Source organism: Lonchura striata, chromosome 2 (assembly GCF_050655825.1).
Source record: "Lonchura striata isolate lonStrDom1 chromosome 2, ASM5065582v1, whole genome shotgun sequence".
In the NCBI taxonomy this organism is placed as follows: domain Eukaryota; kingdom Metazoa; phylum Chordata; class Aves; order Passeriformes; family Estrildidae; genus Lonchura; species Lonchura striata.
Genome location: NC_140704.1, coordinates 72,612,464 through 72,626,784, shown reverse-complemented (window position 1 = coordinate 72,626,784; position 14,321 = coordinate 72,612,464). Strand labels below are relative to the sequence as shown.

The window sequence follows — 14,321 nt, the reverse complement described above, 5'->3', positions numbered from 1 at the left end:
CCACCACAAGAAGATGCATGCAGTTGGCTCTGTTTAGCCCTCATTGCCCATTTAGTTTGTGTCTGTCTCTTCCCCTGAATATTTTTAGATCTTTAAAGACTGGAGCTGAGTGCTCCAGTTACACAGGCTATAAAGCCAGTATCATGACACTTGGATAGGATAGGAAAGACTGAGGTGAAGGCTTCTGCTTGCACAGATAACTCTGAATTTATTAGTGTGAGCAAAGTGGCTCTGATGATTTCTTGGTAAGCCAAGGGGAGAGAGAGTTCTCAGTGGGAGCCTGAAGCCTGCATCCTGACCCTTTAGGCTGTTTAGGTACTGCTAGATGCCATCTTTTAATGTTAATGTGATTTTTTTCCTGACTTGGGATGGAGAAACATCTGAAATCTCAGTGTTTTCCATGACAGAAAAAGGCATCCTGTCTGGGTCTATCCATGACTTGCTGTGTAGCCTGCAGAAGCTGAAGTCAAGCCAGTCTCTCCCCGTGAATTGCGAAGGGCCTGAATCTGAGGCTTAGTATGGTGGACTGGACTCCAGAGCTCGAGTCTGATGAGATGAATACTGCCTTCTGTGGTGCTGAGATCAGCACTGTGTCATGAAAACCTGCCTGCCTCGTGAAGTTTTACTTACTTACTGATTTTCTTTTGCAATAGTAAGCTCACAGCTAGCTTTATCTGTTTTTATTTTTGGAATAATTTTCTATGAACCAAGGTGTGCTGAAGAGCAAACACCAAACCAAACAGCTTTCTGGTGTGGATGCCAAGTTGTCACTTCTGATGTTTGGCAGTTAACAGATGCCCAAAGAGTGATTTAAGAATGCTCAAGAGAAGAAACTTGTTTACAAATTATTTGTTGATTCTGTGCCTGTGTGCTGGGGAGGTAGGCATTGTTATGGGAAATGGTGCAGACCTTGGCCCTAAGTGGGAAAGCTGTTTGATGGGAATACTGTGGTGGAACAGATTTGGCCTATGCATCCACTCTGGTCATCTGCAATGACATGTGATGGTCAGCTTTCAGAGACAGGCAGTACATCATCTTCCCCATGCCTTCCAGCTTGATGCTTTTTACTGTTGTATGCACCTGATGTAGATTATTTCAGGTTGCATTAGATATTGGGGCAAATTATTTAGACATTTAGAGGTGTGACAGCACAGTGTAGAGCAGTGATGGTTTACAGCCACATTCCAGATTGCTGTCAGGACTGCTGGAGGGTTGTATAAGACATTGTGTCATGGAACAGGCAGAATTAAGGTGGAATAATTATTTTGTAGGTTATACCAGTCCCTGAATATACTTCAGAGTCACATCCCACTAGCTGTTGTTCTCGTTTCAAGGCCCAAACCATCTCATTTTCACTTCCAACCACTCTGCTTCATTAAAGCTGATAAGGAAAATGTAAGTTTTTTTCCTCTTAGTGCAAAGAAAGGTTAGTGTTGGATCTACCTTTGCAAATAATGATTTAAATTACCAAACAAGAAATATGGTAATAAAATAAATTATTTTGTGTCTTTACTAAAGAAAGTTTGGTTCGTGTGATGATACGTGTAAATAGAATAACTGTTTTAGTAATGATCTGTTTAAATTACATTTTTTATAATCTTAAAATATTAATTAAATGGTCAAATATTGCATTAAATGTAACTTATAGCAAGCTGTTTGGGTTGAAAATTGATTTAAAATAGAAGTGCAAAATGACTTAATTTAAATTAGAGATATGTAAATGAACTGTAGTGTTTGTTCTGAAGGTTCATTTTGTGGAAATGTTTCTTTTTAAAAAAACAAGTGAAGTGGGTATTATTTTCAGATAGATTTTTAATAAAATCAATTTACTCTTTTTTTCTTATTCTTTTATACTCTCAGTTTCTATTCAAAGACACAAGAACAAAGCAGATGTTACTCAGCTCCAATCAGTTTCTTCTTATTAGAAATAATGAGATATTTTTTACTAAGCAAAACTGAAAAAGTATAAAAATTGTTGTTGCAGAAGTAGACAAAGCTTTCTAAGATCTGGCTCCAGTGCACCAGTCAGTAATTCTTCAGATGTAGTATTTGACTCACTAGAGCTATGCAGTAGTGATTTAAGTGATGTTAATAGGCTGGCAAATACAGATCTCATCAGAAGGGTGCATAATCAATTTCAAAATTTGATTTTGTTTTATGCTTCAGAATGTTATCTTGTAACTAAGAGAATGGTGTTCAGTCTCTGTCTGTAGGAGGAGATGACATAACACTGAGCAAGGTTGTGAGGAAAGGATGTAACTTAGGTCTTTGTGTGTATGGTCTCAAATCAGCAGCAGAAAAGGTGTTGTTTTTAGTGAATTGTGAATTTATGGTGTACAGGGTGTACACCGTCTCCCACGATTACTAGTAAACAGCATGTTTCCCTCCATGTGGGAAGGAAACAGCTGGAACAACTATAGGTGGGAACAACTCCTGAAGTTCAACTTAATTATTCCTGAAGTTATGAAAGTCTCCTTTCACATGCATTTATTATGTGCCCTACTTTCTCTGCTCTGCTCTGTGATCAGTATGCATTACATCTCTGCATCAGGATCCTATGTCCCCTCCCATGGGTGGGGGAAAGATTCCAAATCCCAGAATTCAGTTCTGACAGATTTATTTTTACTTGCACTGTACGTTTACAAAAAAGGGTTTTGTTCATCCTGACCAATTCCATGGAGAAATAGAAATCTGTGAAAGGAAGACAGATCCTGAGTATTTCATGGAAACATTTTTTATTTTTAAAAGCTGCTTAAAGCTGTCTTTTTTACTATTACCCATTGCAGCTCAGAAGTCTGAAGAGAATTTGGGAGATGGAACATTTTAAATATTCAGAACATCTCTGTTTGTGTAAGGTATGAGTGTCAGGATTTTTTTCCCATCAAAATCAGGACCAGTGCTGCTGTTTTAAAATACATAGACTGCCTTGGTGTTACACACACTTCAGTAGCCCTTACAAATTTGCTGTGTTTTTTTTTTTTTTTTTTTTGTGTGAGCATGTGTGTGTAGCTAATCTTTAAAACCTGATATTTATCTCCATGATGAGAAAAATTATGACATCCTCTTCTTTCTTAAAGTGGCTTTTTAGTAGGTTGCTTTGGAAGTGTCACAAACTGCAGGTAGGTAAATTTTTTTCCCCTCCTTATCTGTAGTCTGTATAGCCTTTGGAAAAAAGCCAGTTGCTGGTCTTCAACTTCTCTGCTTCCCATCAGCCCCATTTTTTTTGTCCATTTATACAAACCATGACAAACTTGCAGTGACTCCTTGCTTTTGTCAGGGTTTTCCATTGCTGCCCTTTCTTGTCTTTTCACCCCTTGGCATGTAAAAATCAGGAGCAGTTATTTTAAGAAAATGTCTTCTGCCTTAGATTTCTTACTGTGTCTTCAGAGCTGCTATTTACTCCCTAATGCCTTTCTTCACCCCCTGTTGAGAGTAGGTTGTAGTAGAACAAGTAACTGCACTCAGGGAATAGAGCAAACTTAATATGGAAATGGCTTAAAATAGTCTTGTACACTAATTTAGTGTTTGTGTACAGTAGATGTTAAATAACTTGCCACTCTTGAAAGAAATTTACTATTTCTTCACAGCAGAACTCAGAAATGCAATGAGGATTTTGTGGATAGGATTGTTGCTTGCAGCTCATTGTTTATGGTTCACCTGGCATCATTCTCCACATCCCCTGCACTTCTGAGTACGCAGTGTGAAAAGGATAACAGCAGTGGAGGGCAAATCCCAGAATCACTTGGCCAGGGATGAAAGGACTTTGCCCTGTGGCGGCAAAGTCATCTCTCTGGTGAACACTTTCAGTGCACTCTTTTCTGCCTGTTTTGGTTTGAAGGTCTTTTGTTGTCCTTTTTAAAAGTAAAAATATTTCTAAAGGGGCATAATAGCCAAAGTCTTTTGACTCTAGCAATGGCTGGGTGCCAGGATGCTTAGCAGCAATGCTGAAGATACTCTTGATCCTCTTTTCCCCTGCCTTGTTCTCGCCCCTTCACTTGTACTGACAGAACAGTTTTTGGGATAAATGTCTTGAACCTAATAAGTGAACCAATCCTGCTTAAAATGCAGGCTTAAAAAGCACACATTTTGTGGCTTCAGTGGGAAATGCTTCTGGGAACTAAAGAGTTATCCTGTTAGAGATTGAGAGGGATAAGAGGAGCTTAAACTTCTGCTGGGAAATGGGAACAATTTGTGAATGCGCACCTATGTCACCACCAAACTCTTCATTACAGAGCCACTTACTTAAATCAGCTGCCTTTTGATCTATATCTTGATGGGTTTTTAGCTTTGGAGCATTGAACTGCAGGCACATGGTGTTCAGAAAATGTCATATTCAGAAGTGCACCTTACATAAAGAAAACACTGCTCTTGTCAAAACAGGGATTTATCTCTGGTCAAAGTAAACAGCTAGGAAATTGAAGGGAAAGTTCTGTTTCAGGAAAGCTCTGTCTCGCTTGCCTCCTCCAGTTACAAGTGCTGTAATCAGTAAGGCAGACTGCAGGCACTCAAATGAAACTCTTTACTGATCTCCCATCCTGTAAATTCTTAAATTCTTTCTGCTAGTGCAGTGGAAATTCCTGCTGTTCTGCTCGTATACAGTAATTTAGATTTGTGCAGACTTGTTATAAATAGGTTGAGCTTTGGTTTAATGGTTGTGAGGGGACACTGAAGGCATAGAGGTTCTAGAAAACCTGCTACCAGAAATCCTTTTATTCCCTTTTCCCTAGAAAGTTGCATGAAGATTGGAATAACTGCCAGCTTTATCTACTTATATATATATTTTTTTTTTTAAATAGCAGATGAATTTCCATAGTCACCTTTACACTTAAATGATGTTTATTGTAGTGGATGAGAAGTTATAAGTTGAGATTTTTTTTTTGCTACTGATGGCCTGAAATTTGTAAATTGGTTGTTGGTGATAAAGGTTGTTACCAGTGAATGTTCACATCTTCACAAACACAGAAACATAAATTATGCTAATGAATTTGGTCAAAATTGGTCAGAATATAGGAGATGCTTCCAGACCTGAGTGGGTAATAGCTTCGTGACCTACTGCCATGGGACATGGAAAAACTTAGTTCGAAGGTCCTTAATTCAAATCAGAGATATTAAAAGCTTAAACTGATTTCCCAGATCCCATCTGTATGTTTGCCTCTCTCTTCATCCTCCCTCAGATTTCCCAAAGTCTTTCTTTTTATTCTAGCATAGAAAAAAAATTGAGAAATACAATTTCTTTTTTTGAATATGGGATTCTTTTTCACCAGCCTACCTTATTTTTATTAACTATAATAGATATCTGAAAGGAAGCTCTATGAAATGGAGTAGACTGTGCCATCATTTTGAGATAGTAGCATCTTTGTAATGCAGTTCAGATAATTAAAGAAAACTTGTCTGACATTTTCATATGTGTAGCAGGGACTGGGCAGAGGAGAGAGGCAAGTGAGAAACAAGAGGTGAAAGCTTCCTACAATTTCGTCCACGCTTGTGATAACTTTAAAGTATTCGCTTAACAATACTAAAATGGGTTACTCTGAGGTCTAATGAGGTAATAGCCTAGAGATGTTTAGCAGGCAACATTGTTTTAGCAAACGAGGCAGCTGCAGAGGGCATTCTTCTGCTTAGACGCTAAATTACTACGGCCTGTTTGGGGGCTAGAATTTGTCTTGACTGTGGTGGGTTACCTGGGAAACAAGGATTAAACATGCCCCCAAAATTTCTAAATGAGGAGATGAGTTTGTATTTTTATGAAGAGTGTTTAGCTTTGTGTTGTGTACATACTTATATATGTATTTATGCATGTCTTGACTTGGGTGTCTGAAAAAAATCATAAATGCTTCTTTCTGTGGTGTCTTCACAACAGAAGAGATAGGGTCTCAGACAAGTAAAGCTCAGACAAGGCTGGAAAAAGGGGGATCACTTACCAGCATTTTTCTCAGAGATCTGCAGTTCAAATGGTGCTAAAGTCTTACTTGGCAGTTACTTTCAGAGTTTCTGGGAGTAACTTGCTGCATTATACATGCAACCTGGCATTGTAATCTCTGGCATGGTGGAATCTGAGTCAAACTGCATCTGGTCTTATGCACAGCTGGGTTTTGTAATATTTAGAAGGACTTTTATTCATTTCTTTAATTGCAATCTTTAAATGAGAAAGGGCATATTGTTTCTAGTGTTATAGTAGTCTTGATATCTTCTGAGACTTAAGCTACAAAGATTAAGTTCCAGTACTATTCAAAATAAATTAAACTGTATTCATACAGAGTTTATAACTCTCAACTACAAGAATTTTAGAGCCAAGGCTGCCAGCTCTACAATGCTTAACTTACTCAATTTTTGTCTTTTTTGGAGGCCTTTGTATATTGCCTGCTAGGGCTGTGGGTGATATCTTTGATAAACTATGCAGATGATAGTGTAAAATATTGTTAAAATTATTGTAGAAATAGAAACTTGGTACTACATGTTCTTCTTGCTGTGACATTCTCATAGTTCCTGCTTATCTTGCTGTCAGTAAAAGAAGTCTCTTTCTATAGTTAGCATAGAAAGGCGTATCTGGCCAAAAGAGTGATCTTATCTGTTATCTGCCACCTCCATCATTGGCACGGCTGGGAGTGAAGACCTGACTTCACAGCTCTGTTGAGGGTGAAGGGTTGGGGCACTTCTTTAGTTTGACTTGCTCTGGGGTTTTTGATGCTCCTGGTGTAGGAGGTGAGCAGAATTGGGAGTATTTGTAGTGAAAAGAGAGGCTGCCCAGAGCCATCAAAACTCTGCTGTGACATTCCCTGGGCTTTCCATTTCACTGCCACTGCTGCAACTTTAGAGGAGAATTTCCTCCTGGGGTCCAAGCTCCTTGTGAGTTACATGGCTTCTAAAGCTGTTCATGCTGCTTTCATACCTTTCAAATACAGAGCTTATTTCTGTAGCACTGAATCCTTTGGGCCATAGCCAGAGGCTTTCCAAGCCCCTTGATCTGCCTAGCTGTTAGGTTGTTTTCCTTCACTGGTCATAATTGCTGCTTTTGCGTGCTGTTGCGACTATCTATGGACATAGTGACTAAGAAGAACAGTCAATACATTGGAATAGAAAGAAGAGACTTCTATACTGAATAGGCAAGAGTAGCAGTAACACAGTAGGGAGTTGCAGTTCTGATGCTACTGGGGAAGCAGATCTTTACAGAGAGAATACAGTGCTCTAAGTACCTTGATTTAGATATACCTAGCCTTAAGTTAGGTGCCCTGCTCTTGTAGCAATATTGGCATGTGTGTGGTGTTTGTTGTCTTTTTTTCTTCTAATCTTACTGGCCTACTAGTACACCATGAATATAGTCCTGGTGCTTTCTCTCAGCTGGATTTGGAAAACAAAGAATTTGGTTAGCATATGTTGCACAAGGTGCAGTGGTAGGGGGGTTGCATGTGTACCTGCTGCAGGGTTGCCTCAAAAGCATCTTCCATCTGGAGAAACTTAAGAAATGTTCATGCTTTGGAAGAGAAGTCCGGAGTACTCTTCTGCATGCTTTTTGTTGGAGGGACTGGGGTAGGAGTTTGCTTCTGGCTGCTCCCAGGTTAGTAACACTCATTCTGCAGAGATGGCTGAGCTGAGCTGTACTGCTCCATGAGGATTTCCCAGCTCAGCTGGCATTCACCAACAATTTCCAAACCCAACAGTTGGAACCTTCTTCACAGATACTATACTTGCTAAAACTTCCTCTGTATTAGAAAAAAAATCTTTGTTCTCCCCTGCTTGCTTTTATAATTTTGCTTTCTTTTTGCATGCTTATCTATAAGCAGTGCTGTGAGGAAGAGACATGTACATGTATGCAGGCATATTTAGGTATAAACACACAAATTAAAATGTTGACAGGGCTGGTATCAGTGCAGCACAACTAATGTAAACAATTCTGCATCCTTTTGTAAGACAGTAGAAATTCTCAACGATGAGGTAAAGGTCAACCTGATTTTGTGGGTTTATGTAACTGCATTTTTCTCTTCATTTTTTTCTTCTTCACTGTGAGATTCCCATAAACTGAAGCTGTGCATAAAGCAAATTATACTGCAGATAACACAGCAAAGGCTGTCAGCTGCACAGAAGGTGCCCAGGGTATGAATATTTTGATTTAGCTTTTCATTCCAATTGTCATGTGTGTTGTTAGCAGCAGGGGTAAAACTTTCAGAATAAATTGTAACTTTTAAATTTCTGTTCTTTAAGGGTCGCAAAATAGTCAAGATTGGTGTTACCACGAATTATCTCTAGTGGGGTCCTCTGTGCTAAGTGGTATTCAAAGGTTACCTTAAACTGAATGCTGTAAAATCAGGGAAATAGCACATTAATGGGAAAGGCAAGGTATTAAGAAATAAGAGTGTGAATCATTTGACTTTTTCATATGTACTAGTGCATTTGTGTCAGATTTTTCTGAAGTAGTTGTAACTCACGTGTTTCTTAACTGGGCAATTGCTAATTACCTTTGGTGAGGAGGTAGACTGGACCCTACAGAAACCAAAGGGGAAGGCTAGAGCAGTTGCTGATGCTTGTAGGTGTGTTCTGGGGAACAGTGCAGAATATGAGTGAGAAGCCCTGGATGGGCTGGATAGTGCTGAAAAAATGTCAGCCCATTTATACGTAGTGCTTTTTGAGAAGGAGGAAGAAGAGTGGGTAATAATCTTGATAGGAGAGAAAAAACATGAACCTGATGTGACAAAACAGAGACCCAGCATTGAAGATTTTAGAAGATTGTGAAGCTTCCTAAAATAAGGCAAAGAAATCTAAAGCAGGTACTTGCCTTCAAAGTAGAGAAGATAACTGAGGGGAGATAGGGATAATTTTGATGTAGAGGACATTTCATAACACTTGAACTTCTAATCTCAGGTGTTCTGTCTCCCATCAAGTACTGAATGCTCCACTGAGCTTTTAAAAACAAAAGTTCTTTGTATGAATCTTCAAGGATTGTATGGGTCAGGCTTTCAACCTTTTTCTATGCAATTAAGATTCGACGTTTTCCCCCCTCTCACATAAAAATCTGCTGGTTACTTTTTGTTGACTGGAGGACTCATGCTGGGTCTTCAGGAAGAGTCAGATACTAAGAGGAGTGATTTTAATGAACTGACATTAGTCTAGATGTGGCCAAGAGAAGGCACTGTATGAGCCAGGGGATGTCAAAAATGGATTTTATTGGAAGAGAGTAATTTATTTGGTATAGGCTGGGGTGGTATTTTCAGTAAAGATTCAAGACCCTCCATAATGTTTTGCTCCCATCTTGCATTGGCTAGAGAGGGAAAAGTGACAATGTTTGGGTACAGGTCAGTATGAAGACCAGATAGAAAGCAATGTTTGAGAAATGCTGCAGTAGCGCAGTGTCAGGGCTGAGCAGATACCTAAAGTAATTCAGAGTTTGAGAAATTCCTAGGTCATGGGCCTGAAGGAATGGAGATGAAGAGCACTGTCTGTTTATAAATAGTGTCCTTTCAAAAAGACAGTGGTTTGGATTAGAGCCAGAAGTTTTTCGTGCTGAGTTCTCCTTTCTTGTCTTTTGTATCATGAGTGAAAGATAACAAGTCCCTTTTCAGTCCCAATGAGTGGAAATGCTGGCTTCAGACAGCATTGCAGGTTTCTGTCAGTTCTTAAAAAAGGAGGAAAAAAAAATCTAAATGTATCAGTTCTCACTGTCTGTCTGTAATGCTCCTTCCTTTCTTCCTTCTTCTTTCTGGAAAGAAAGGGTGCCTAGCTGGATATGTGGATGATGAGAGTGAGAGAAAAAGTTTTGGATCAGGCAGTACCAGTCATGTATAGTCTTACTGCCCTTATCACCCCAGTTATTTCCTGGGTGCCCAGTGGGGTACTCAGGAATTTCAGAACACTGCATCAGAGAAACCCAGGTTCTGTCTGGGAGCTGCTCAGAATAAGCAAGGTAAGGAGTGCTAGCCAGCATGCTTCTCTGCAATCCTGCTGCTGTTTTTAGATGAGACAGCTGAAATTAAGATTGCCAGGGAAACAGATAATGCCTAAGGCAAATGTCTGAGGCTTTGCTGCAGTGAAGAACTGGAAGTGTAAAAGTCTTTAGAACCTAATGCTTGGGCCCAACCTCTTGTGGCAGGTGCCTTGCAAGTCCTCTTTAGAGAATGTGGCAAAATTTATTTTTAAGATGCCACTGCTGAGTGCAGGAGTTGTGTATAGCTTAGAGCACTCATTGGAAGTGTGAGAGGTCTGAATTAGTTTCTTTTGTCATCCTGGGATACAAGTCTGCATCTTCTAGCTGTCAAAAGAGTTCCCCTTGTAACTGGACCGGGATGAGGAGCAGCAGCATATTTGCCTGCAGCTCAGAGCTGAACCCCTTTTACAGCAGAGACCTTGAGTTCTGGAGATGAGCAGAAGAGCAAATGAAGGGGAGAGTGTTGTACTGTAGCCCAGTGGCTGAGACCCACATGCGGCACAGAATGTTGTCACAGAGTGGCCTCTGCATCTTCAAAGTGTGTATGTTTAACAGGAAACAGACCATGGATAATAATCTGAAATAATTCCTGGCCGTGACTACATTTTGTAACTGTTCCAGGTTGGATATATTACTGTTATCAGGCTCTTTCACAGCATCTAAGCCAGGTTTTGGATTGCAGTGCTGTTGAGGGAGGCGTTGAACATCTGACTGCTCGGACTGGACTCCTTTGATTGTGTGGCAGGAGCAGGTCAGGTGGGCAGGCATGGTGGTTGCCAACCAGATGATGGAAATTGGATATCCTTTGAACAGCACCACAGTCTCACAAAACATAAGAATTAGCTGTGTACCAAGGAGTAGGAGGATTAACTACTGAGTCATCTGTTTAGAAGGGCACTCAGGGGTAGAGACTGTCTGCTCAGTTTGCTCTTAGAAGGAGTTAGTGCTTTTCATTCAGGAGGTCAAGAGCTTAGTTATGGGAGGCAGTTTGGGTGAGTGACTGTGATGTAATGGTGTTCAATAAGGAGTGGGAAGAGAGGGTAAAACCAGGAGCCATCATAAGAAGAAGAGAGTTTATTTCTTTGTCAAAGCTATACAAAGGACTCAAATGCAAACTCTCCCACCTTGCAAAGACAGACAGTGGAAATTACAAGATTTTCCTTGACCTCAAAACTGGGAAGGAACCAGCCAAATGGAGGAGCTGGGTCAAATGTCTTAAGGACAAGTGTAAGTGAATATAGTGCAAGGAAGTAGGTACAGAATTAGGTCACGGCACAAAATAAGATGCAACTAGTCAGAGAAATTGAGAGCTACAGTAAATAATTTTTAGGATGTCAAAGTCTTTGCTTCACTTTCCCAAAAGGAACTGGCATGGTATCTGACTTGGTATAAAATGTTTCTTGTCTAAAAATAACAGAACTGTTTGGACCTCTGTGTCATCCTCACTTGAAAGTTGATACTGTGGACTCTTCTTTGTGTCACTTGGCATCTATCCCACACCAGAATCTTGAATTTACTACTTGCATTTTGGCCCGACTGGTAATAACCATTGTTATTTACAATGCTGTCTCTGCCTGCTTCACATTTTTAATCTCTGACATGCAAAGTGCCTCCCAGAGGAGGTCTTTTAATCTCATCTTTCTTCACCCTCAAGCTGTTTAGAGTTTTCTCCAGTCAGTGCACAAAAAACCTACCAAGCTGTTCTTTCCCCCAGCATTAATAGGATTTTCCAACATAACTCTCTCATCTATCAATGGATTAACATGCTTAAAATGCATTTCACTGAATGGTTTAAAGAGCTCAGCCATGGGTAATAAAATACAGTACCTTTCACCACAGTAATGCTAATTCTCATCCACACAGGATGTTAGTGACTGGGAGTTACTGTTTGAACTGCATCAGCTGAGTGTGGTTACAAATCCATGTCAGGGATTTCTCACTGGGCAGAATGGAGTGAGCTGTGCAGGCAGTGACTTCCCATTTCAGGGAGCAGAAAGATATGAATCCACATTAGACAGTTTTTAAGATGTTTTCTAGAAATAAATGGTGGTATGGTGGGATTTCTTGTTTTGTCCTTCTAAGGAAAAGATGATGGGGGGAGCAAAAATCCCAATAGGATATTTATTATTCATACTTTTATTTAAACATGAATAATGTTCATGATAATATGTATAACTTTGTTCAGTTCTCAGATGACATGGTCTGGGACACAGATTGGTGTTCTCTTCCCGTTTTCTTGAAATAGGACTTATTTGCACACACATTAATTTTATTCTGTTTTTAAAAACTACTTTTTTTTAAAGTATCTAATTTTTTTTTGCACATATCATCATTGTGTTCAGTAGAATTAACATTTATTTCTTTAAAAATATCACTCCCATTACAGAACTGATGTGTTTGGACCCCCTTGAGAAGGGAGCCACTTGGAAAAATGAGTCACAGTTTTTCCAGACCTTGAAGGAATGGGTGTGTGACTTTCCGTCTGAGTTTTTGAAGCCATTTCTTAAAAAAAATGAACTTTAGCCTTGGTTAAAAAGAAGAAATCATGTGGCAAAACATTTTAGCAGTTCAGATAAGCACTAAAGGAACTACAACCATTATGGAAAATCAAGTGTTTCATTCTCTACTTTTTTTTGTAATGCAGTGTGGTGAGGTTTAGTGTCCTAGAATAGACTTCTGCATCTGGAGAATACATCTGTTAAGTAGAGCAATTAGTGGTTATATATTGGGCTGTTTTTACAATAACTCAGATGTTTTTCTCTGCAAAACTGTTACCAAGGCTATGATTGCTCTTATCTCTTTTGTCTTCTCTTTCCTTCTTCCCTCTTTCTTTACCAAGCAAAATTTATTGAAGAAACAAGAACTTTTAAACTACTACAGTGAAATGGAGATTATGTAGCAACATCATGATAGTTTTGAGCAAAATAGAGTCTGTGCTAGTAATTAGTTCTTCTGCTTCAGCTGAAATCCTGTTTCACACAGTGTTTTTCTCATATATGCTGAAGTATTTTTGGATGGATTTTGTAGCTTGCCTCACGATAGCTGCGGGAATGTTGACTTTTTTGGTTTCATGAACTTCCTAAACTTTGTTCCTTCAATGTAGTTTTAGTTCTTTGATATCTATTATGAAAATGAACTGGGGAATTTAGGATTTGATGTCCAGGGATGGGTATTTTGAAAAGGATCTTTGAGCGTGTGGAGAACTCAGGCGGAAAACACAGTGTATGCAGGGCAAATGTGACAGCTGGTAGGAAGGGCCATGGGCCCTTCATCTCCAAAAAGGAAGGCCTTCACAATGCTCCAGAAATGCAAGAGGCTCACGTGGTTTGGGCTATGCCAGCACTGGGTCTAACTTCTATTTAGTCTTGCGTCCCTGAATTCTGAGGCTGAGGAGCCACTACCATAAAATACTGAAAGTCAACATTTACATTGACAATGGTTTTGCCCCAGGTAATTTTACTCAATTCTTGGTGATGGCTGATAATGCTGCAGGTTGGGTATGGCTCCTGGCCAGTTGTGCTTTCCTCTTTGGGTGGCAAAATGAAATGATTCAGCTGGGTACATTCAGGAGATGTCCTGAGGTGTGGGCTTGCTAAGTACTAAAAAGAGAATAGCTAATAAAGTGTGTCTGAGAGACAGACTGATAGTGATACGAAGGTATGAAGAGATGCAGAAAATAAAACTATAACTTGGTGTAACTATCTATCCTGAGGCAGCTGAGCGCCTATATTCCCATCTCACTGAATTTTCTCTTAGTGTTAGTCAGTGGAGGTCGATGTCTTCCTTGCTTGAGTTAGCAGTAGCACTATTTATGTAGCTTTCTCTATTACTTCTGAGATGACAGCGGTGGAAATCTTCGAGTGATGTGCTGTGTGTTGCATGGCTTTGAGCTGGTTGTAATATCCCTGCTAGGAGAGTAGTTCATTACCTTGGTAGTTCAGAGAGTCCAGTTGGTCTGAAGTAGGTGCTTCTATGAAAGGAAGGCAGGAACTGCACCTGCTAATGAACAGTTGTTGTAGCATTTTTGTTAAAAATTAAGTTGCTATACAGTCAGTCGCTATGGGGTTGTGTATTTTATTATTCATCAATAAGACTGCTAGGTGTCTTCTAATGATACACTGTTAATGTACCAAGCAAATGCCATGGTTGGCTTGTTCTTCTCTCCTTCCCTCAAGAGGGGATATTGTGTTCTGTGACTGAGCATTTTGTTGTGTTGGATGCAGAAATGGGTGCTAGAACTGCACTCCTTGGTGCTGGCAAAGGCAAGAGCAAAGTTTTGTCCTAGGAGTGAAAGTGATGATGTCTGTGAGAGGCTTTTTCCCAGGGAAGATCTTGTCTCAGTCTCGTACCTGTCTCAGTAAAACTGTAGCAGCTGCACTGGCGTCTTGCCCTTCCCCATAGGCAG

General features: G+C 39.8%; 1 protein-coding gene across 6 annotated transcripts in view; it reads left to right on the top strand.

Annotated features, from left to right (window-relative positions):
• Nucleotides 1–14,321, top strand: part of SLC66A2 (solute carrier family 66 member 2) — a 77,794-nt gene that overhangs the window by 28,872 nt on the left and 34,601 nt on the right. The gene's annotated exons all lie outside the window — the stretch shown is intronic.